The 24,446-nt window shown below is 46.4% G+C and overlaps 2 pseudogenes; one reads left to right on the top strand and one right to left on the bottom strand.

Moving 5' to 3' along the window:
- The window catches only part of LOC120935606, a 98,826-nt pseudogene that overhangs the window by 58,633 nt on the left and 15,747 nt on the right, over positions 1 to 24,446 (top strand).
- Positions 11,013 to 11,129, bottom strand: LOC120938691 (annotated as a pseudogene).

The raw sequence follows: 24,446 nt of genomic DNA on the forward strand, positions 1-24,446 counted from the left end.
AACTTACCTGGATGATATTTAGCCCGAAGACGTCTGACATGAACCATTTGGCGCCTCTTCAGGTCAGACCACTTCTTAACAATTGCCTTGTGGTCATGTTGGCCGCCAAAGTCAGCGATTAGGGCGCTGACCACAGCCCTTTTCTCTGGCTGCCTCCGCAGCTCATCGTATCCTGTTTCCAGGAACTTCTGCAAGATGAAGAACAAAGTATATTGTAATACTTCTGTTGACAGCCTTATGGATATATGACGTAAATGTATGCTATTCAACAATTGGAAGCATTCTCGCCTTATTAATCAATGACAGGGGTAACATGAAAGATTTTATATCCTGCCATTTCGGTCGCCACCTTTTTTGCATAAATATAGCAGCCATTATCATTTGCATAATTATGAATATATTATTAACAACACAGGATACACGTATAGGGGAGATATGCGTTGCTAACTCTTTTCCCTGTCAGGAGCCTAACGCCCCGGGGGGTCAGAGACGGGACCTTTTTCGGAGGACCACTGACGTATGTACCCGTCGCAGTTTTTTGTGATGTCACTCTTTAGGTGTGTGCACATTTTTCACTGCATCCGGGTGGAGTTTTTGGGTTGTGTTTTGCACGCCACAGGCTTTTCAACAGGAAAAAAACAGCTGGAGGCAGAATGGTTGCAAAACACTACGTGTTTGTTACTTAACTCTGGGTTTCAAGACCAGTCCACCTCCAGCTGTTGCAAAACTACTACTCCCATCAGCCACGGTCTGTCAGTGCATGCTAAGAATTTTACTTTTGCTGCATCTAGGGTGCCACAGTTTAGAGACCCGTGCATAAAGGCCTGAAAAATGGGGGCCTGCAGAACTTACAATACTAGAAGTGCCAGCATTCCCAGGCATGCTGGAAGTTGTAGTTCTGCAACATCTAAAGGGCAATATGTATTCGAACGTCCTTGGGCCTTGAGGACACTGAAGTCAGGACGTTCGCATACGTCCTATGTCCAAAAATTTTTTAAATTCATTATGCTAAATAACAAGGAAAAGTGCCTAAATACACATTTGCCAACCAGGGTGTCTGCAGCTGTCCAGGCATGCTGGGACTTGTAGTTTTGTAAAAGCAGGAGACACATTTTTTGTGAAATACTAATATATGATCATATATACTAACTTTTAAACTAGACTAAAATGCTGGGCTGGGCTGGGACTTGTAGTTTTGTAAAAGCAGGAGACACATTTTTGGTTAAATACTAATATCTGATCATATATACTAACTTTTAAACTAGACTTAAATGCAGTTGAAGATGATGAAATAACAGTGGTCAAAATACTTACACAAATCAGCAACTTTTCCTCAGACTTAGTGAAATTGCTTCCAACCATGTTGCTGTGTGATTGCGCTGCGATCATAAGTTGGAAACTGGCAAGGCTCCAGGAAATGGTCGCGTGTTGTTCGCGTGTTGATTGCGCTGCTTGGACCGAGATGGGTCCATATGGCTTCGGCTGTATGGACCACAGTAACTCTTTTCCCTGTCAGGAGCCTAGGAGCCTAACGCCCCGGGGGGTCAGAGACGGGACCTTTTCGGAGGACCACTGACGTATGCAACCGTCGCAGTTTTTTGTGATGTCACTCTTTAGGTGTGTGCAAATTTTTCCTTGCACCGGGTGGAGTTTTTGGGTTGTGTTTTGCACGCCACAGGCTTTTCAACAGAAAATAACCAGCTGGAGGCAGAATGGTTGCAAAACACTACGGGTTTGTTACCTAACTCTGGGTTTCAAGACCAGTCCACCTCCAGCTGTTGCAAAACTACTACTCCCATCAGCCACGGTCTGTCAGTGCATGCTAAGAATTTTACTTTTGCTGCATCTAGGGTGCCACAGTTTAGAGACCCGTGCATAAAGGCCTGAAAAATGTGGGCCTGCAGAACTTACAATACTAGAAGTGCCAGCATTCCCAGGCATGCTGGAAGTTGTAGTTCTGCAACATCTAAAGGGCAATATGTATTCGAACGTCCTTGGGCCTTGAGGACACTGAAGTCAGGACGTTCGCATACGTCCTATGTCCAAAAAATTTTTAAATTCATTATGCTAAATAACAAGGAAAAGTGCCTAAATACACATTTGCCAACCAGGGTGTCTGCAGCTGTCCAGGCATGCTGGGACTTGTAGTTTTGTAAAAGCAGGAGACACATTTTTTGTGAAATACTAATATCTGATCATATATACTAACTTTTAAACTAGACTAAAATGCAGTTGAAGATGATGAAATAACAGTGGTCAAAATACTTACACAAATCAGCAACTTTTCCTCAGACTTAGTGAAATTGCTTCCAACCATGTTGCTGTGTGATTGCGCTGCGATCATAAGTTGGAAACTGGCAAGGCTCCAGGAAATGGTCGCGTGTTGTTCGCGCAATTGCGCATGCGCGATCGAAAAATCGCAATCGCAATATGTATTTTGGTTAAAATATCATACATATTCGATTTCAGAGTGCTGCTACAGCAGTTTTCGAAATATCTGCAATAAATTTCGCATTCGCATGTTGCGATATTTCGATAAAATATCAGGAATATTCTGAGCCAATCAGAGCGCTCCTCCAGCATATCTCGAAATTGCGCAATAAATATCGCATTCGCATGTTGCGATATTTCGATAAAATATCACGAATATTCTGAGCCAATCAGAGCGCTCCTCCAGCATATCTCGAAATTGCGCAATAAATATCGCATTCGCATGTTGCGATATTTCGATAAAATATCACGAATATTCTGAGCCAATCAGAGCGCTCCTCCAGCATATCTCGAAATTCCGCAATAAATATCGCATTCGCATGTTGCGATATTTCGATAAAATATCACGAATATTCTAAGCCAATCAGAGCGCTCCTCCAGCATATCTCGAAATTCCGCAATAAATATCGCATTCGCATGTTGCGATATTTCGATAAAATATCACGAATATTCTAAGCCAATCAGAGCGCTCCTACCGCAGTTATTAAAAAAATCGCAATTATTTTCGCATTCGCAATAGCGAAAAATCGCAATCAATTAATTTCGATAAAATATCACGAATATTCGAATTTAGCGAATATATCTCGAATATTCGAATATATATTCGAGATATATCGCGAAATCGAATATGGCATATTCTGCTCAACACTAGTGCCACATGGGTACAATCAATTGCACCCACAGTGCGTGGGAATCTGTCTATTGAATAGAAATCGGTGATTGCCTTCTGCCGCAGGTCATCCGTGGTTGGTTTGATAAATTGGTTGGCCATGTGCCTGAGTATTGCAGGGATCACTTGGTGGACACACCTGCTCATGCTGGATTGGGACATCCCAGCCACCATTCCACCTGTGCGCTGAAATGATCCACTTGCCAAAAAATGCAGGGTTGCCACGACCTTCACCAGTGGCTGCACCGCCTGGCCACGATGTGTCTGGCTGCTGATGTCATCCTGCAGGATTCTTGCCAATTCAAGGATTACTTCAGGGCTGAATCGAAACATGCGATACACCTCAATATCACTCATGTCAAAGATGTTGTGGCGCAATCTGTATACCCTCTCCCGTGCCCTCCTACGAGTCGGTTCACTCAATAAGATAGCAAGAACCATAGCTGCCCCTGGCATGTTGGCACACAGATGTGAGATCCAGAAAGTGTGGGTGCTCTGCTTGTTCAGCTCGTCCGTCTTGGTGCTGCTGTAGTTGCTCTCCAGCTGACCTGTGGCCATCTGTTGCTAACTTGCCCCTGCTTTTATAAAGTGCAAATTTGCCCCGGCCAAACAGCTTGCGCGCTTTGGGAGCAAAATGCTCCTCACACGCGCAAGTTTATGAATCAGTGGCAGTTCCTCATTTGCATATTTCCTGAGGGAAAACCATGAGAGCGCAAGTTGCTCCCTGAGCAAAATTGCCCCTTAATTGCGCTGGGGCAGAGAAACTGCCTCCGTGCAAAAATGGCACATTTCAGGCTTAGCTTGCTTTCTGGGTCACCCGCAAATTTGCCTGGGAGCAAATTCGTACTTGCGCGGTGCAAATCACACTTGCTCCCGCGCAAGTCGTACCTGAATCTGGGCCAATGAGATTTTGGAGCCTCTGGCATACTTTCTGCCTAAGGTGGTTTCCTCCTTCCACCTTATTGAGGACCTAGTCCTGCCATTGTTCTGCTCCAAAGCATTCCAAAGAGGTCTCTATACATTGTTTAGAGGTAGAACATGCAGTGCAAATTCTCTCTCAGCCACTGTGTTTATCTGTACCTCAAATTCTGTTTGTTCTGCCTGTGGTCCCTCGCAAGAGCTATCCTGCATTTTTATTTCCCCATTTCCATTTCTAGATGGCTTAGGCAGGCTACGAGTAAGTCTTCCACCACGAGGGATGGGAATACTCCTTTCCCTGTTAAGGCTCACTGCCTTCATTCAGCCAGTTTCTCTTGGGCTTTTCAGCATCAGGCATCTGTTTCACAGGCCTCTGCTCATGTCATCTTCGGCTGTGTTCTGCTCTTTTCGTGGAATACAGTACAGGACACTCTGCCCTCTGTCCTGATGTTTTTTCTGATTGCCTTCTAAAAGACTGAGAAATGATGGGAGTGGGAGGAGTTATATGGGATGTCCTAACAACTTTGTTTGCCAGTGTCCTCAGTTGAATGACGTAAAGGTGCTAGAGTCCTGTACTGTACTCTCAAAATAATAACAATTTGACAAATAAGTAAAACATCCTTATTGTTTGATATTACTTTGTTTTTTTCTAATCTGTTCTCAGATCTCTCTGGAGTTTAGGAACTTGCCTGTGGCCTACCAGGAGGTGATTGCCAATGCTGCTCGTGAGGCAGCGGTTGGGATGGTGGAGTACCTACAGAAGCAAGTAGAGTCTGTACAAGATTGGGAGAAGGTGAGAAATTATATTACTAGTGCAAAGGACACTTACAGTATTTGATTACTTCCACATCCCATCTGTTTCATCACTAGATGAGTTCAGCCCCCACAGTCATTATCTTTTTACATTTCATGAATTTAGGGCTGTGTGAAAGCCTTATCTTGGATTAGCTGATATATATGATTTGATGACCTAAATATCAATTCAGTTTTGTGTATTGAGTAACACCTTTAGCTTAATCGTAGTTTTTTTTCCCCTCTTTAGCATCATCACCTCCACTATCACGTAAGTACCATCTTTCGCCATCTTAGCGGCAGTCATTTCTCCGGGACCGTCTCAGCACCTGGATCATCTTCATCAGCATTCATAAGTAACATCAGCGCATCATCCCAGCACTACCAAGGTTTCTCTTTCAACCATGTGCTACATCAAATATTCAGCGGACACACTTCACAGCCTAAGAAACACAGCCTCAGCACTACAAACCTCCACCCAAAAAATACTACGGAAAGAACAACTTCTAAGAATCGATCAATAGGGATGAGCTTCGTGTTTGAGTCGAACCCATGTTCGACTCGAACATCGTATGTTCGACCATTCGTCGAAATATGAACGTTACGGGCCGTTCGCGTCAAATTCGAGTGTCGGGTCATGGCCCATAATTCACTGCAGCATTTTTTCTAGGTAGATAGAGCAGGCAGGCTAGTCAGTTAAAGTTACAGTGTGTAGAGGATATATATGCATCCCAGGTGTTGTACATATATTTATACACTGTATAGTTTAGCTAGATCAGCTATTCCTAATTTACTGGCAGGCAGTTGATTGTGCTAGCTGCAGTATTCTCACTTGGTGTATTGCCTGTGTCCTCTGTAGTTTGCACCTAAAGCTACTTGGTGTGTACTGCACGTGTCCTCTTTAGTTTGCACCTAAAGTTACTTGGTGTGTACTGCACGTGTCCTCTGCAGTTTGCACCTAAAGCTTCGTGGTGTGTGTACTTCTTTTGTCCTCTGCAGGCCATTAGTATGTCTGGAAGGACAACAAGGAGAGGCAGAGAGTCACGAGGGCAAGCAGGCTCTGCTTCTAAAGGCAACAGTGCTGGTCGTGGACACGGTGCATCCTCATCAGCAGGTGGCCGTTGGACACGCTCGTCTTTGTTTTTGGCAGCTGGCCTTGTGGAGCCGCAACATGCCGAAGACTTGGTAGAGTGGATGACCAAGCCGTCCTCATCCTCCTCATCCTCTCTCACCCAGGCTCAGGGTACTTTGTCTGGCAAAGTAGCTGCCAAGGCTTCCTCTTCCCTCTGCTCAATGGCATCAGTCACTCCTTCCCTAGCCCCACCATGTCCTCCTGAGGAGTCCCCTGAACTGTTTGACCACAGTGTTGGGTACATGCTGCATGAGAATGTGCAGCGTTTTGAAGGCTCCGATGATGGTACACAGATAGAGGAGGGTGCCCAAAAAGGACAGCAATCTGGCAGTCATGTTCCCCCAGCTGCAGCATACTGCCAGGTTTTCTACAGTGATGAGGAGGGAGGGGATGATGAGGTCACTGACTCTACGTGGGTGTCTGATAGGAGAGAGGAGGAGGAGGCACAGGCACATCTCCAACGAGGCAGGATGCCCTCCAGGGGCCAGCTTAAGGGCAGCACACCGACTGCATCACAACGCAGAGCTACGCATATGCAGGGCGCTGCTGTGTCTCAGCGTTATTCCAAAAGTTCTTTGGTGTGGGCCTTTTTTGAGACGAGTGCATCAGATCACACCGCTGCTATTTGCAACATATGTCTCAAGCGTATCTCACGTGGCCAGAACATCACCCGCTTGAGCACCACATGCTTGACCAGACATATGTCGACCTGCCATGCAGTTTGTTGGCAAGCGTACCTCAAAGACCCACATCAAACAACAAAGCAGACCTCCCCTTGCCCCTCATCAGCTGGGATCTCCAACCCCACTATACCCTCAGTCCTCTCTGAAGCCTGCACTGATAGGACTGAAGGTGAAGAGTTAGGTGTGTCACAGCCTAGTACATGTGGGCAATCTACTATCGGTACACCGATGGCAGATTGTACCAGGCAAATTTCCCTGCCCCAGCTGCTGTAGCGCCGGAAGAATTTCTCTCCCAGCCATCCACATGCCCAGCGGTTGAATGCTAGCTTAGCTAAATTGCTAGCACTTCAACTGCTGCCTTTTCAGTTGGTAGATTCTGCCCCCTTTCGTGAATTTGTGGAATGTGCGGTACTTCAGTGGCAAGTTCCCAAACGCCACTTTTTCTCATGGAAGGCGATTCCGGCTCTCTACCAGCATGTGGATGGCAATGTCCATGCCTCACTGGACAGGGCGGTGAGTGGTAAGGTGCATATTACCGCTGACTCATGGTTCAGCAGGCATGGACAGGGACATTACCTATCTTTCAAGGCGCATTGGGTGACTCTGCTGGCAGCTGGGAAGGACGCAGGACAAGGTACAGTAGTGTTGGAGGTTGTTCCGCCACCACGCCTCCAAAATGCTACTACTGATTGTGACACACCTCTCTCCTACACCCCCTCCTCTTCTTCCTCTGTGGCCTCTTCCTGTGCTGATGTGTCCTCGGAACCAGCGGTGCACTGTAGACGTTCAAGGGGCTACGCAGGTACGCAGGCAAAGGGATGCCTTGCAGTGCTTGAGCTGGTGTGCTTGGGGGACAGGAGCCACACTGGGGCAGAGGTTCTGTCAGCTCTGCAGGAGCAGGCTCAGAGGTGGTTGACGCCACGCCAGCTTAAGCCAGGAATGGTGGTTTGCGACAATGGCACCAACGTCCTCTCGTCAATGGCACCAACGTCCCAGCGACAGGGAAAACTGACCCATGTGCCCTGTTTTGCTCATGTCCTTAATTTGGTGGTGCAGCGGTTCTTGGGCAGGTACCCGGGCTTACAGGATGTCCTGAAGCAGGAAAGTCTGTGTGCATTTCCGACAGTCATATAATGCCAGTGCTCGGCTGGCAGACCTCTAAAGGGAATACAACCTGCCCGAGAACCGCCTAATCTGTGACATGCCCACCAGGTGGAACTCTACGTTGACCATGCTGCAGCGGCTGCACACACAGCAGAGGGCCATCAATGATTATCTGTGCCAATATGGCAGCAGAACTGGGTCAGGGGAGCTTGGTTTTTTTCCCCACGCCAGTGGGCCTTGATCAGGGATGCATGCACTGTCCTGTCACCATTTGAGGAGGCCACGGGGATGGTGAGCAGTGACAGTGCATGCATCAGTGAGACTGTCCCTCTTATTCACATGTTGGAGCACACGCTGCGTGGAATAATGGACAGGGCCCTTGAGGCAGAACAGAAGGAGGAAGAGGAGGACTTCCTTACTTCTCAAGGCCCCCTTTATCCAGACAGTGCTCCTGCTTGCCCGCCTATAACACAGGAAGAAGATGAGGAGGAGGAGGATTGTGTTAGCATGGAGGTGGAGCCTAGCACTCAGCATCAGCAGCAGTCTTCAAGGGATCAATTACAGTCCCAAGGAACCCATGGACTTGTACCTGGCTGGGATGAGGTGGCTGCGGATCATGTCGTCCTCAGTGACCCAGAGGACTCCACACCGAATGCCTCAGCAAACCTACGCTGCATGGCCTCCCTGATCCTGCAAAGCCTGCTGGAGGATCCTCGTATTCGTGCTATCAAGGAGAGGAATCATTACTGGCTGGCAACTCTCCTTGATCCACGTTACAAGAATAAGGTTGCGGACCTTATCTTGCCGGTGCAGAGGGGGCAGAAGATGAAACATCTTCGGGAGGCCTTGCAGAAAGGTCTGTGCAACGCGTTCCCAGAGACTGGGGGGGTTACAAAATCCTGGTCCTGGACAACGTGTTACTGAGGCTTCGGTCAGTCACAGAAGGAGCGGTGGAGAAGGTGGCCGTCTGACCGATGCGTTCAGACAATTTTTTAGTCTGCAGCAGCCCCAAGGTATGACCGGTTCCAGCAACCATCGCCAGCGTCTGTTTTACATGGTGTGGGAATACCTAGGGGCAGATCAGACTTGGACACCTTTCCCACCAAAAATCCTCTGGCTTACTGGGTCTTGAGGATGGATCACTGGCCAGAGCTTGCACAGTACGCAATTGAGCTACTGGCTTGTCCTGCAGCCAGTGTTCTTTCAGAACGCACATTCAGTGCTGCTGGAGGCTTTGTAACCGATCACAGGGTGCGCCTCTCCACCGACTCAGTCGATCGATTGACCTTCATAAAAATGAATCAGGCTTGGATCACCACCAGCTACCAAGTACCTGATGCTGATGTAACTGAATGACTTTTTTTGAAATGTCAGATCCCTTCAAGACTGCCTATGCTGATGCTGAGTGACTATCCTGTTATGCTGAGTGAATATCCTTTTCCTCCTCAATGATCTTGCTGATAGCTTGTAAGAACATTGTTGGTTCTGGGCACCGCCACCAGTGCGTAAGGCCCAATTTTTCTGCCCCTGTTTAACAGGGGAGTGTAATTACAATTTTTGATGCAATACTTTGCAGCAGGCTCATTCCTGCGCTCCAACTAGAGTATCTGTGAGGGGTTGCAGTGTTGTGGCACCAGCACCAGTGCCTAAGGCCCAATTTTTCTGCCCCTGTTTAACAGGGGCATGTAATTACAATTTTTGATGCAATGCTTTGCAGCGGGCTCATTCCTGCACTCCAACTAGAGTATCTGTGAGGGGTTGCAGTGTTGTGGCACCCGCACCAGTGCCTAAGGCCCAATTTTTCTGCCCCTGTTCAACATGGGCATGTAATTACAATTCTTGATTTAGTATTTCACAGGAGGGCATTCCAGCGCCCTCCAAGACTAACTGTGAGGCCGCGTACACACGGTCGTTCCAAACCGATGAGAATGGTCCGACGGGCCATTTCCATCGGTTTACCGCTGAAGTGGCCTGATGTGCGTACACACCATCGTTCCAAAAACCGATCGGGTCAGAACGCGGTGACGTCAAACACACGACGTGCTGAATAAAACTAAGTTCAAGGCTTCCAAGCATGCGTCGACTTGATTCTGAGCATGCGCGGGTTTTGAACCGATGCTTTCTGTACTAACCATCGGTTTGGACCGATCGGGCAGCGGTCCATCGGGTCGATTTTAAAGTATGTTTTAAAATTTTGGACTGAAGGAAAATAGACCGATGGGCTATACACACGGTCGATTTGGACCGATGAAACTGTACCTCGGGCCATTCTCATCGGTTTTGTCCGACCGTGTGTACGCGGCCTCAGGGCTTACAATGTTGTGGCAACACCAACACCTAGGGCCCAAATTTATGCAGAGTATATACAGCAGGCCCCTACTTTCAAACATCCAACTTACAAATGACTCCTACTTGCAAATGGAAGGAGACAACAGGAAGTGAGAGGAAATCTACCCCTAGGAAGGGAAATTCTCTTCTTTAAAAGGTGTCTCCTGTCCACTGATGCTTTATCACCAATCCTTGTTTCACAAAAAAAAAAAAATCATTTGTCATTGGGACAGATGCGAACAGACAACAAAACAAATGTTACAGGGGTGATAACCCTTCTCTATGTTTTCAGAAAAGCTTAAAAAAAGATTTTATGGCTGAAGCTACACTTTAAAGAAGTACCAGTTGAAAATTACAAACAGATTCTACTTAACAACAAACCTACTGTCCCTGCCTTGTTTGCACCGCCTGTATACTGCTGTTAAAAGTATATAGGGCCAAAGGGGCTTGTAATGACCTGGGGGGGGGGGGGGCGGGGAAACCCATGCTATTTTTTTCAGTGATTTTCATCCATATTGCAGGGACCAAATATTACATTAAAGCCGCCTTAAATTACTTTTTTCTTATAGTAATATTTTGTGCAGGGACAGTTCTAAACACGTGCCACTTCACAGGCATACTATAGACACCCAGCAGGTACGATATTTAAAGGAATTTTAATATTTTTTTTTTTTTTACTTTAAGCATCATTAAAATCGCTGCTCCAGAAAAAATTACCGTTTTTAAAACTTTTTTTCCATTAATACATGTTCCCTGGGGCAAGACCCGGGTCCCCAAACCCCTTTTCCGACAATAACTTGCATATTAGGCTTTAAAATGAGCACTTTTGAATTCAAACGTTCGAATCCCATTGTCAATGGGGTTCTAAATGTTCGCTCGAACGTTCGGTCCGTTCGAAGGTTTTTGTGTTCGGCTCATCCCTATCTATCAACAATCAAACACCAAAGACAGGAAGGCTCCACCTCAAGAACAGATACTACACTTGATCTTAGCCAAAAGGCCGAGAAGCGATACAACACTTATCATGCGCCCTGATCAACACCAGATCTGCAGTCAAGCACAGACAGGAAATCCATGACTATATCATCCACAACAACAACACCGATTGCCGCTTTATCACAGAAAGCTGGCTAACACCCAACTGTAATACCATCCTAACATAATTGGTGCCTGAGAATTACTGCATTCAAACCGAGCATAGAACAGGACAAAGAGGAGGAGGCCTAGCAGTGATCTACAAATCCCACCTCTCCATCTTCAAACCAACGCGACAGAACTCGTTGCCATTCATGGAAACGCTTACGCTACAACTTCAACTTCAAACAACACCCAGGACACAGTCCACATACTACTAGGCTACAGACCACCGGGATCAAAGATACATTTACTCTCTCCCTTCACCGAATTCATTTCGACATACACCGTGAAAACCAAAAACCTCCTGTTACTCTGGGACTTCAACCTCTGGGCTAACTCAACCCAGGACCCCATCGCCACCGCCTGCATCAACCAACTGGTAGAACTAGGTTTGCAGCAACTGATAGAGGCTCCCACGCATGGGTCAGGGCACACGCTCGACCTCATCTTCAAACAAAATGTGGACATCAACACACTGGATAACATACCTTTACCATGGACGGACCACCACGCGATCAATTTCAAAATTACCACCAACACCATTTTACAAAAAATGGAAAACTCAATAACAATACATTGGACAAGATCTCAGAAGAAACTTCACTCCGATCTCTTCAAAAACACGCTATCGGAGAAAATAGGAATGCCAAATCAAACCCATTCAACAGAGCAAACTCTCAATTTCTTAAAGCGGTTGTAAACCTTAATTTTTCACTTTTACCTACAGGTAAGCCTATAACAAGGCTTACCTGTAGGTAAAAAGAATATCTCCTAAACCTGTACGGTTTAGGAGATATTCCCCTCGCAATGCGGGCGGCGCATGCGCAGGAGGGATCCACGGCGGAAGATCCGGCAGCCGCCGGACCTTGCCGGTTTTAAATCTCCCGCGCGCACGCGCGGGAGTGACGTCATCGCCGCTCCAGCCAATCACAGCGCTGGAGCGGCGCCGCTCCAGCCAATCACAGCGCTGGAGCAGCGATACCCGGAAGACACGCCGGAGCAAGATGACATCTCGCTCGGCGTGAACCAGGTAAGTGTTGTTCACCTCGTTTTGAGGTAAGTATTTCATAATCAGCTATTATGCGGTGCATACTAGCTGATTATGCATTTTGCCTTGCAGGTAAAAAAATAAATAAAAATTGTATATGCGGTTTACAACCGCTTTAAATAAAGCACTACTACAAACAGCAGATGCAGTCGCCCCGAAACGTAGAGTACCCATCCGCAAAAACAACTCCGGCTGGTTTAATGACACGCTCACGTTACTGAAACAAGAACAAAGAAGTGCGGAAGGAGCCTGAAGAAGAAACCCTTCAAAGGAAAACCACACAAATTACAAAGCACTGACCAAGAAATACCACAAAGCAATCTTCAAAGCAAAAAAATATCACTTCTCAAACACCATCTCAAAAGCCCTAAACAGGCCCAGTGAACTGTTCAAATTAGTCGCTCAGACTATGAACCCCACCTGCCTAGAGCCGCCAGCAATGAAATTATCGGATTTCTTTATCAACAAAATTAAAAACATTCAGGAAATAATTCAACAGAAAAAAACAACAACCACAAGTCAGTTAAAGCAAGAAGAGGAAAACATTACAAATATTCCACAATCTGCAAATTTCTCGCTGATTCCAATCACTGTCGACATCACCAAAAACATCATCAGAAGCCTCCGAGACAGCACATCACCAGGTAATATCATTTCCACAAAATTACTGAAAGAATGTACTGATATTTTGGCACCCACCATAACACATTTTGTAAATCAATCTTTTAAAGAAGGTATTGTTCCGATCTCCCTTAAACAAGGGATAATCAAACCCCCCCTAAAAAAAAAAACAACCTCAACCTTAAAGACCCTAACCACCGTAGACCTATAACAAGCCTGAACACCTTCTCCAAAATCATGGAGAAAGCAGTAGTACAGCAGCTACAACTCCATTTGCACACCCACAAACTCCTCGACCCACTACGATCAGGCTCCCACCCAGGCCAAGGCACAGAAACGGCACTGCTCAAAATATGGGATGATGCCCTCGAAGCAGCAGATGACGGAGAATTATGCCTACTGGTGCTACTGGACCTAAGTGCAGCATTCGACACAGTAGATCACAAAACTCTACTCATTCGTCTCAAAGAAGTAGCTGGAGTTACAGACACAGATCTACCCTGGTTCACTTCCTTCCTAGGAAATCGGTCCCAAACAGTGAAACTAGGAGTTTTCACCTCGGAAACGCGCACCATTTCTTGCGGTGTCCCTCAAGGATCGCCCCTGTCACCCGTACTCTTCAACATCTACCTCCGCCCACTCCTCAAAATCATCAGTGAGCAAGATTTGTGCTACCACTCCTATGCAGATGACACTCAACTTTACTTTCGGATTCCCCAAAAAAACAACCAATATCACAGATTAGAAAAATGCCTGGAATTGATCGACGAATGGATTACTGAGAGCTCCCTCAAACTCAATGGGTCAAAAACAGAACTACTTCTCCACGCAAACCGAAAGACTAAAGCTAGGACATCATGGACACCACCCACCATCCTTGGACAGATCATCACCCCAAGTACCAAGGTCAAAAGACTTGGGGTAATCTTTGATGCAGAGATGTCGATGGATGCGCAAATAGGATCAGTAGTCAGCGGATCCCACCACCTTCTCCGCCTACTGCGCAGACTCATCCCCTTCATCCTGGAAGAGGACACAGCAGTAGTAGTCAGAACAATCATCAATTCTCGACTCGGCTACGCAAACTCCCTCTACTTAGGACTACCAAAATACCAGATATCACGCCTACAAGTCATTCAGAACACAGCAGCTAGGTTGGTAACAGGAAAGAAACCCTGGGAATCCATCACCCCATCCTTGAGGGCCCTTCATTGGCTAACAGTAAAGGATCAGATCACATTCAAGACCCTCTGCCTCACCCACAAATGCACACAAGGAAAGGCTCCTCAATACTTATGTGAGAAAATAAAACACTACACCACCCATCGCACTCTCTGATCATCTAACCAAAACCTCCTCTACATCCCCAAGTACAACTACAAATCGAAGGGAGAACGAAGATTTGCAGTACAAGAACCACGGCTATGGAACGCTCTACCAACGGACATCCGCATCGAAGAAAACCATCAGGCCTTCAGGAAAAAACTTAAAGGGGTTGTAAAGGAATTTTTTTTTTCATAATAAGCATCCTTTACCTGCAGACATTCCTCTTTTCACTTCCTCATTGTTCGTTTTTGCTCAGAAGTTGTTCTATTTCTTCTCTGTTCTGTTCACTTCCTGCTTGTCTGATTGTTACTCACCACCGTGATGGGAGGCTTTACTGCGGTGGTGAGTAATGTGCTCACCCCCTCCTGGGAACTACATCTGTGCAGCAGGACGCTCTCTACGTGTTAGAGACTTCAAGGAGGTGTGAATTACTGGGCCTGCCGCAATGCATACTGGGAAATGTAGGGGCAAATCCACAAAAGAGATACTCCGGCGTAAGCCGTCGTATCTCTGGTTCTAACTTTGGAACTGATCCTCAGAAGCAGTTTTCCTAAGTTAGGCAGAAGATCCGACATCTGTAAGGGACTTACACTGCCGGATCTTAGGATGCAGTACCGCATCCGCCACTGGGGGCATTTCGAGTCGAAATGCCTCTGTTAGTATGCAAATTAGCACTTAGGGCGATCCTCAAAGCTTTTGTACCTAGTTTTTTCGCCGTAAGTGTTAGTTTGCCTGGTGTAAAACTAGGGCTGCTTTTACAAGGTGTAAAGTTAGTCACACCTTGTAAAGGCCCATTCAAGCGACGGCATTTGGTATGCATTCCCGAGGGAGAACTCCATGCCAATTTTCAATGAAAAAAACGGCATGGGTTCCCCCTCAGGAGCATACCAGGCCCTTAGGTCTGTTATGGGTTGTAAGGAGACCCCCCTCCGCCGCAAAATTGACGTAGGGGGTCCCCCTACAATCCATACCAGACCCGTATCCAAAGCACGCTACCCGGCCAGCCAGGAAGGGAGTGGGGACGAGCGAGCGCCCCCCCCCCTCCTGAGCCGTGCCAGGCCGCATGCCCTCAACATGGGGGGGTTGGGTGCTCTGGGGCAGGGGGGCGCACTGCGGGCCCCCCCACCCCAGAGCACCCTGTCCCCATGTTGATGAGGACAGGACCTCTTCCCGACAACCCTTGCCATTGGTTGTCGGGGTCTGCGGGCGGAGGCTTATCGGAATCTGGGAGTCCCCTTTAATAAGGGGGCCCCCAGATACCGGCCCCCCACCCTAAGTGAATGGATATGGGGTACATCGTACCCCTATCCATTCACCTGTAGGCAAAAAGTAAAAGTTAATAAACACACAACACAAGGCTTTTTAAAATATTTTATTATTCTGCTCCGGACGCCCCCCCTGTCTTCGTTATTAGCTCAATTACCAGGGGGGGCTTCTTCTTCCACTCTCCGGGGGTCTTCTCCGCTCTCCGGGGGTGTTCCGCTCTCCGGGGGGGGCTTCTCCGGACTCCGGGGGGCTTCTTCCATCTTCTCCCCTCTTCCGCTCTTGACTCGGCGAACCCCGGTTCTTCTGCAGCTGTCCGGTGCCTTCTTCTTCAGCGCTGGCTGCCTGCTATGTTTGTGTGTTAGCTCGATTTCAAACAGGCAGCCGGCGCGGTCTTCTGTGACGTCAGGGTCTTCTGGTCTTCTGTTCTTCCTATGTTGCCTCGTCGCCTGTTGTCGCTGTAATGATGGAAGCGCGCCTTGCATCACATTTATATAGGCATCGCCGTCCCATCATGCTCCGGCAGGTACCCACGTGGTGGGTGCCTACCCACGTGCACCCACCACGTGGGTACCTACCGGAGCATGATGGGACGGTGATGCCTATATAAATGTGATGCAAGGCGCGCTTCCATCATTACAGCGACAACAGGCGACGAGGCAACATCGGAAGAGGGGAGAAGACCAGAAGACCCTGACGCCACAGAAGACCGCGCCGGCTGCCTGTTTGAAATCGAGCTAACACACAAACATAGCAGGCAGCCAGCGCTGAAGAAGAAGGCACCGGAGAGCTGCAGAAGAACCGGGGTTCGCCGAGTCAAGAGCGGAAGAGGGGAGAAGATGGAAGAAGCCCCCCGGAGTCCGGAGAAGCCCCCCCCGGAGAGCGGAACACCCCCGGAGAGCGGAGAAGACCCCCGGAGAGTGGAAGAAGAAGCCCCCCCTGGTAATTGAGCTAATAACGAAGACAGGGGGGGCGTCCGGAGCAGAATAATAAAATATTTTAAAAAGCCTTGTGTTGTGTGTTTATTAACTTTTACTTTTTGCCTACAGGTGAATGGATAGGGGTACGATGTACCCCATATCCATTCACTTAGGGTGGGGGGCCGGTATCTGGGGGCCCCCTTATTAAAGGGGACTCCCAGATTCCGATAAGCCTCCGCCCGCAGACCCCGACAACCAATGGCAAGGGTTGTCGGGAAGAGGTCCTGTCCTCATCAACATGGGGACAGGGTGCTCTGGGGTGGGGGGGCCCGCAGTGCGCCCCCCTGCCCCAGAGCACCCAACCCCCCCATGTTGAGGGCATGCGGCCTGGCACGGCTCAGGAGGGGGGGGGCGCTCGCTCGTCCCCACTCCCTTCCTGGCTGGCCGGGTAGCGTGCTTTGGATACGGGTCTGGTATGGATTGTAGGGGGACCCCCTACGTCAATTTTGCGGCGGAGGGGGTTCTCCTTACAACCCATAACAGACCTAAGGGCCTGGTATGCTCCTGAGGGGGAACCCATGCCGTTTTTTTCATTGAAAATTGGCATGGAGTTCTCCCTCAGGAATGCATGCCGAGCGACGCTGTCATTTTTTTTTATAATTATTTGTTTTCCCGGCGCGTCTTTTTTTCACCCGTCGTAACTTTAGTGTCCCGTCGCAATCCACAAAGCCGCCCGGCGTCAATTACGTTCGCGCGATGCACGTCGGGAAAATGACGTCACACGCATGCGCAGTACGGCCGGCGCGGGAGCGCGCCTCATTTAAATTGTAAACGCCCCCCGGAGAGGAGGAACGCCTTACGACGGCGGCACTTAACTTACACTGCTTGAAATTTTTACGTAAGTGCTTTGAGGATCAGGCACTTAGGTAAAAACTTTAAGTCAGTGTAACTTAACTGCTGAAAGTTAAGTTACGCCGCCTGGCTGAGGATTTGGCCCGTAGTTCTTACATGAACAAACGATGCAAACCAGGAAGTGAATGAGAGAACAGAAACTAGAATGCCGGAGGTGATATAGATGAAGGAATTTAATAGGTATTTACTCATTTTTTAACAGAATCATTACACTATTCTGTCTGTCTATCTTGCAGACATTAATTTTAGGCAAAAAAAAAATCCTTTAGTGACCCTTTAAGACCCACCTCTTCTGAAGGATTAGAACGACACCGGATGGAAAAGCGCCTTGAGGCGATTTATTTTGCATGTGTAGCGCTATACAAGTTATTCACTCACTCACCTTTCCTAACCAGCCAATGTCAGCACTTCTCAGACCTCACACAACCCTTAGTTCAGCTGTGAAATGTAACGAGCCGTCAGCTGTATATCACAGAATAGTTCACTATTGGAAAACATTTTAAAGGTTCATGCATTGACTTGCAGACAGTTTTAGTGAATACATCCATCTAAAGAAAAACCTTGGGTCAAGCTGCTCATCTCACTGTTGAAAAACATACAGTTAATGTGAACTATTTTCTTGTCAAAATATTTGCAACTGTTCAATCAGTCTCGTGATTCAGGCACTTCTGGCAGACTACACGGCCAGGTTGGTGAGCTTACATTTCTCCAATGCAGTTAGTGACCCTGTAGATAGGATAAATATTCTGGGAAGAAGCACACGGTAAAAATGTTCACTCTACACAGGCTTCTACTTCCTGGACTATTTTAATATAGCAACAGGTTCACTTTAAGCAATACACTCTTCTACCCCAGCAAGCTGAATGGAAAGGCAAATAACCACATTGTGGGTCGGAATGCACAAGTGTTGCATCTCCCCTGCCCAGCTGATAACGTAGACTTGTTACTAGGGTTACACCAATACCACTCTTTTAAGACTGTTTTTCAAGTACTCACCGATACAGATTACTGATACTTTATTTTTAATGTCATGTGACAGTGGCACTATTATGCAGCTCTGATGAGAAAATTTGGGAAATTAAGTGCCCCAGGGATTTTATGGGCAAGGAAAATGAGCCAGAATGAAAGAGAGTAATATCGTAAAAAAGTTAAAATTAGGGATCGTCTGTGTAACGGAACCCCAAATGGGACAGGGGTTAAAGCCATTTAGGATATTCCATTCCCGCACACAAGGCAGCTATCGACACTCCACAATCCGGCGAACACGACCCATACGAATTCCCCTATTAACGAGACACACACAGCTCTCTATGAAGTTCCAGCAGGTCTGACAATCTTTATTGAGACAGCGGGCTCTTATATACACAAAAAGAATATTGCAGTAATCAAATGAACAATGACCCAACTCCACCCACAACATCACACAATGGTTCCTAACGAGCCCCAATACACATCTTTTAGTAGACATTCTGACTCCGGCTCTGACCTAATTTACATGAGATAATTAACTACAGCTAATAATTCAGACACCTGACCTTTAGGCTGTCTGTTAACTCACAATACACATTATCATCAATAGACCTTCACACAATACAGGGTCAATTAGCACAAGCCACAATGAAAGATCTTTAGAAGCCATCCTAGATTAATTTACATCGCAACAGACAGACAGGTGGGCTGCAGTCCAAGACATATTCTGCATGTCCATTATTTTCTGGATTCAATACACATTTATCACAGTAGCAGACTTAATTACCACAGCAAGCTTTATAGTACACAACAGACAACACACAATATATATACAATATATACCACATTAAATCTGACTAGCCCAGACCATAGTGGGGTTCTCATTCACCCTGTGCCCCTATTAGAGACACAGGGTGATCTACACATTAGAGGCATCGGGGAGCTTCTGGGTCCCATGGGCCCTTCCGTTACAGTCTGTGACCACACATTTACTGTAACCTCCAATTTTGAGGTTAGTGTGTTCCAGAATTCAGTTGCTGTTCTATTCGATCGTGTTTAAATGCATTGTTTTTAGGTGTACCTACTTGTGCATTTTCAATATATATATATATATATATATATATATATATATATATATATATATATATATATATATATATATATATATATATATATATATATATATTCAATACATTTTTACTTTTTTACGACATTACTCCCTTTAATTCTGGTTCATTTTCCTTGCCCATAAAATCCCTGGGGCACTTAATTTCCAAAACGTTCTCTTTATTTGGGATGTGGCAAGGATTGCCACTGATGCACTCCTGATTGGTTTCTCCCCATAGTTTTTTTCTAATATGCAGCACTGATGGACACTGATGGGTGGCACTGATGGACACTGATGAGGTGTGGACTGTGTTAGTATTTTTTTTATTATTATTATTATTTTTTATATACATTTTTACAATTTATGTTTTTTTTTGTTTTTTTTTACAATGCTTTAATTTTTTTGTGTGGGGTTGTGGAAGGTGCCAGTGTTTTTTTTTTTATTTTTTATTACTTTACTTTTAAATATTTATTTATTACAGTTTTTTCTTTTTATCAACACCTGTTGGGATGGAGGGCTTTGGTGAGATATTGAGGACCCCTCAACAGACCCTGACATTTCAACATTTCCCCTTTGAGACAGGAAAAGTGACTAAAGACACAGATTCCCAAGTTCCTTTCTCAGCAGCCTCAGCTGCACTGAAAATGTATGGACAGGAGACAGAGGCTCCTGTCCATTCATAAACTGAAGCATCATAAACACTGCTTACAAAATGAATGAACAGTCAGTGACTGCATTCAGAAAAGGAAGGAGCTGGTAAATTACTCTCTCTATCCTGACAGATCCAGGATGAGATGGGGCTGGATGAGGAGTCGGGGAGGACACAGGGGACAATCAGGGATGATCGGTGTGGCGTGGCGGTGGGGGCAGTTACAAACACCGATCTCACTGACAGCCGCAGGAGGGACAGGAGGAGAAGCGGATGTCAGAAAAGCTATACAGGGAGATCAGTGCTTGTAACTGTCCCCACCACTGCACCGATCATCTGTAAGGCTGCCCGACCCCCTCTGCTACACTGAGGACACAGGATGTACTGGCCTTCTGCCAGGTATCGGGTCAAGCATCGGAGCATTTGCATGAGTACAAGTACTCATGCAAATGCTAGGCATCGGCACCGAAACTGATACTAGTATCGTTATCGGTGCAACCCTATTTTCTACCCAAAATAAGACTGGGAGAAGATGGCAGCAGCGACTACACAACAATGAGGGGGGAACATGGATGTGGCTCAGCTGGAAAGCAAGTGTGCCATATGACTGTATAATATATTTTGTTAGCGTTTTTTTTTACATGGGATCACATGACTTTAAAGCTCCAGGTCCTCTCTGCAATGAGGAGGGGATGAATTGACTACATAGTTACATAGTTAGTCAGGTTGAAAAAAGACACATGTCCATCCAGTTCAACCACAAAAAAAATAAACAAACAAAATAAAAAACACAGTACAATCCCATACACCCAACTCCATACCCACAGTTGATCCAGAGGAAGGCAAAAAACCCCAGCAGAGCATGATCCAATTTGCTACAGCAGGGGAAAAAATTCCTTCCTGATCCCCCGAGAGGCAATCGGATTTACCCTGGATCAACTTTACCTACAAATCTTAGTACTCAGTTATATTATGTACATTTAGGAAAGAATCCAGGCCTTTCTTAAAGCAATCTACTGAGCTGACCAGAACCACGTCTGGAGGAATTCTGTTCCACATTTTCACAGCTCTTACTGTGAAAAAACCTCTGTTTTGGTTTCTTTTCACAATATTATTTTGTATTTTCAATGTAATTTTTGTACTTTTTCTACACATATGTATTAAAATATATTTTTTATAATTTTTGAATATATATTTTTTTCGTTGCCCACATAATCCCAACCCAAGAGGTTTTTCGCAGTACTGTAAAAAACCTTTCCGTATTTGGAGGTGAAATCTCTTTTCCTCTAGACGTAAAGAGTGCCCCCTTGTCCTCAGTGTTGACCGTAAAGTGAATAACTCAACACCAAGTTCACTGTATGGACCTCTTATATACTTGTTAATGTTGATAATATCCCCCCTAATTCTCCTCTTCTTAAGAGTGAATATATTTAGTTCTTCTAATGTTTCCTCATAGCTGAGCTCCTCCATGCCTCTTATCAGTTTGGTTGCCCTTCTCTGCACTTTCTCCAGTTCTCCGATATCCTTTTTGAGAACTGGTGCCCAAAACTGAACTGCATATTCCAGATGAGGTCTTACTAATGATTTGTACAGGGGCAAAATTATATCTCTGTCTCTGGAGTCCATACCTCTCTTAATACAAGAAAGGACTTTGCTCGCTTTGGAAACCGCAGCTTGGCATTGCATGCCATTATTGAGCTTATGATCAACTAAAACCCCCCAGATCCTTCTCCACTACAGATCCCCCCAGTTGTACTCCCCCTAGAACAGTGACATCACCCACTGGAGAAGGGACACCTCCCACTAGCTGCAGTAGTAAGAGGGCGTGGCCTGGTCAGAGAACAGGCTGAGGTTGCCACTTCATTCACCCTCTTAGGATCTCTTGGATGTGCGACATCAGGGGACACCCCTTTCCCTCTGTGCAGTAGTAAGCATGCCAGAGGGAAGAGGACCTGGAGCTTTTTGGTCATTGAATGTATAAAACACTGAAAAAGGTTGTTTACATGGCAATTAGATGTAGCACAACCCCCGAAGGAGCTGCTGGTTTATTTTGGGCAGCATGTTACCTCTATTTCTCCGCTGTCTAGGGTACTGGATGAGAGCTGAAACAAAGTCAATGTCCACACGTTGCGTTCCTCTTTTTCTCTGCTTTATTTACCAAATGTGGCAAAAGAACGAACAATAGATTGAAGAGGTGAAATAGGGTATAGGCAGTGGGTTCAGGTGTAGAACTTGATAAGAAGCACTCCTGCTTCCAGACATAAACTCTCGTCGCCACTCTAGCCAGAGTGGTTAGTGTGCCCCTGGATAGGCCTCTTTCACTAGTCCTAGCAGCCAGGGCACTACACGGAACCTTGGTACAGTTTCTGCCACTGACCTTCTCAAAGGTGGAGATACGTTCGGTCCAGAATCCTCTTGCTTTAGGATTAAGCACTCGGATCACTTCTTAAAGTAATTACCTGTGAAATCAGGAAAACTGACGGATGACCACCACTCAGCCCCCTCAGCAGTAGCGTGTCCTTCAATGAAGTCCAGGCCTCCCTGAGTGTACCAGCCCTGTGCTCGGTGCTCTCCAGAACAGGTACTTCATTCGGTGGCTTCCTCCCTCTAGGACAGATAGCGCAGGACCACTTTATCAATGCAGAACCAGTCTGACTACTGGGCCTGCCCGGAAAATCGCAACCCAGACCAACGTGGTCCGAAGCCAGGAACTCTGAACAAGCACCCCCGGCTAGGAGGACCACACACAGGGGTGGTGGGACGACTGCCCAGGGTGGATGACAACGACCCAGAACCCGTGACGTCTGTCCCTTAAATACTCTCCCCCAGCATGCACAGCGAGGCAATCAACCCTCACTGATTGGCCGCTGAGAAAGAATACCCAACACATCTTGATCTGACTGCTGCCACCCTCGGCCTGGGGTGGTACCGACACCCCAGACAACAATAATGGTCACCTGAAGTGCAGCCATGGCTGGAACAGAGGCCCAAATTTGAAAACAAATGGGTCAGAGGTAACTAATCCTCTGACTACCCTCTAAATTTAAAGCAGGGCCAGCTGAGAAAAATAGCTGCCCGCTACACACTCCCTCCACTTAAATAGACACTGTCCCCAGTGTCACAACCTTGGCGTCTCAATCCTGAGCGCCCACCTGAACCTACTAAACAGTGATATTAAAGAACAAATAGAGAAGAATAAAATTTTACAAGTGTCATCACATCACAATAAATGTACAATTTTACATCAATATTCCTATCTATCTATGCTGCCCCATTCTCCGACAGTCTTGATAGAAGTTCAACTGGACCTGAAAAACAAACACAAGAAAACACACACAAATTTTACATTATCTATACTTCCTTCCCAAGGAAGAAAGAAGCTGCACCTTCTGCCAATAAAGGCGAAACCTCCTTCCTCACTCAGGAGAATTTAAATACTAACCACTAATTAAATTATGAACAATATACAGTCTACAAGACAGAGCGAAACTACATCCTTTTAAAAAGATGGAGTTTCCTCCTACCTCCTTTAGGAGCATTTTAAATCCTAATTGCAGATCAGATTATCAGAATAGGGAAAGAAACTCAAAGATTTTCCAGAAAAGTTGTGGAACACTGCCCTCTAGCGACAGAGTTCCTGATCAGTTCATGCACCACTTTATGCCAACAAGTATATCCTTTCTTTTCTTTTTCTAACTGACTAGGTACTTATTTCCCCAGTCAAACACATCTCAGCAAAGTGGGAAAAGTGTAGTTCCTGAGAGGACTTCTTTAAAAGTGGAAGGGGGAAGGAAAACAAAAACACCCCCATAAGCGAGTTCTCTCTTTCTTTTTTTTCCACAGGTAGAACCTGGGATCTGGGATCTGGCAAAGTAAGGGTCTTCCCTTTGCTATCAAGAGTGGTGATTGAGTAGATCCGGTCATCCTTTCCAAACCTTTTAATGACCACCCGATCACTGTAGATGTGCCGGCCATAACTCCAAGATTCTAAACAACCTTTAAAACCATGTGTGAGGGTGAAAGACAACTTAAAGTCCCGGGACGGCTTCGACACTTTGAGGTGATCCCAAATGGCTTCCTGACACCATTCCTCACGATTGTCCTCAATTTCTTTCATGAGGGCCTCAGGCACATAGGGGAACTCCCACCCATAATCAAGGGCTACCTTCTTTATTATAATCCTTTGCAGACGGGCAAGCTTAGGTAGCGTGCAGGAGTGTCCCAGTCCCGACATAACACAGGCCTCAAGAGACCTCTTTAGAGCAGGCATCATAGTTGGAGGCACATCTTTCCCTCCGGTGATGATACCTTTTTCAACTGCAACCTCCCAGTTTATTTGCGGGATATCCGCCTGTGGCGTTGTATCCCCCGAGTCC

Source organism: Rana temporaria, chromosome 4, assembly GCF_905171775.1.
Source record: "Rana temporaria chromosome 4, aRanTem1.1, whole genome shotgun sequence".
Lineage (NCBI taxonomy): Eukaryota > Metazoa > Chordata > Amphibia > Anura > Ranidae > Rana > Rana temporaria.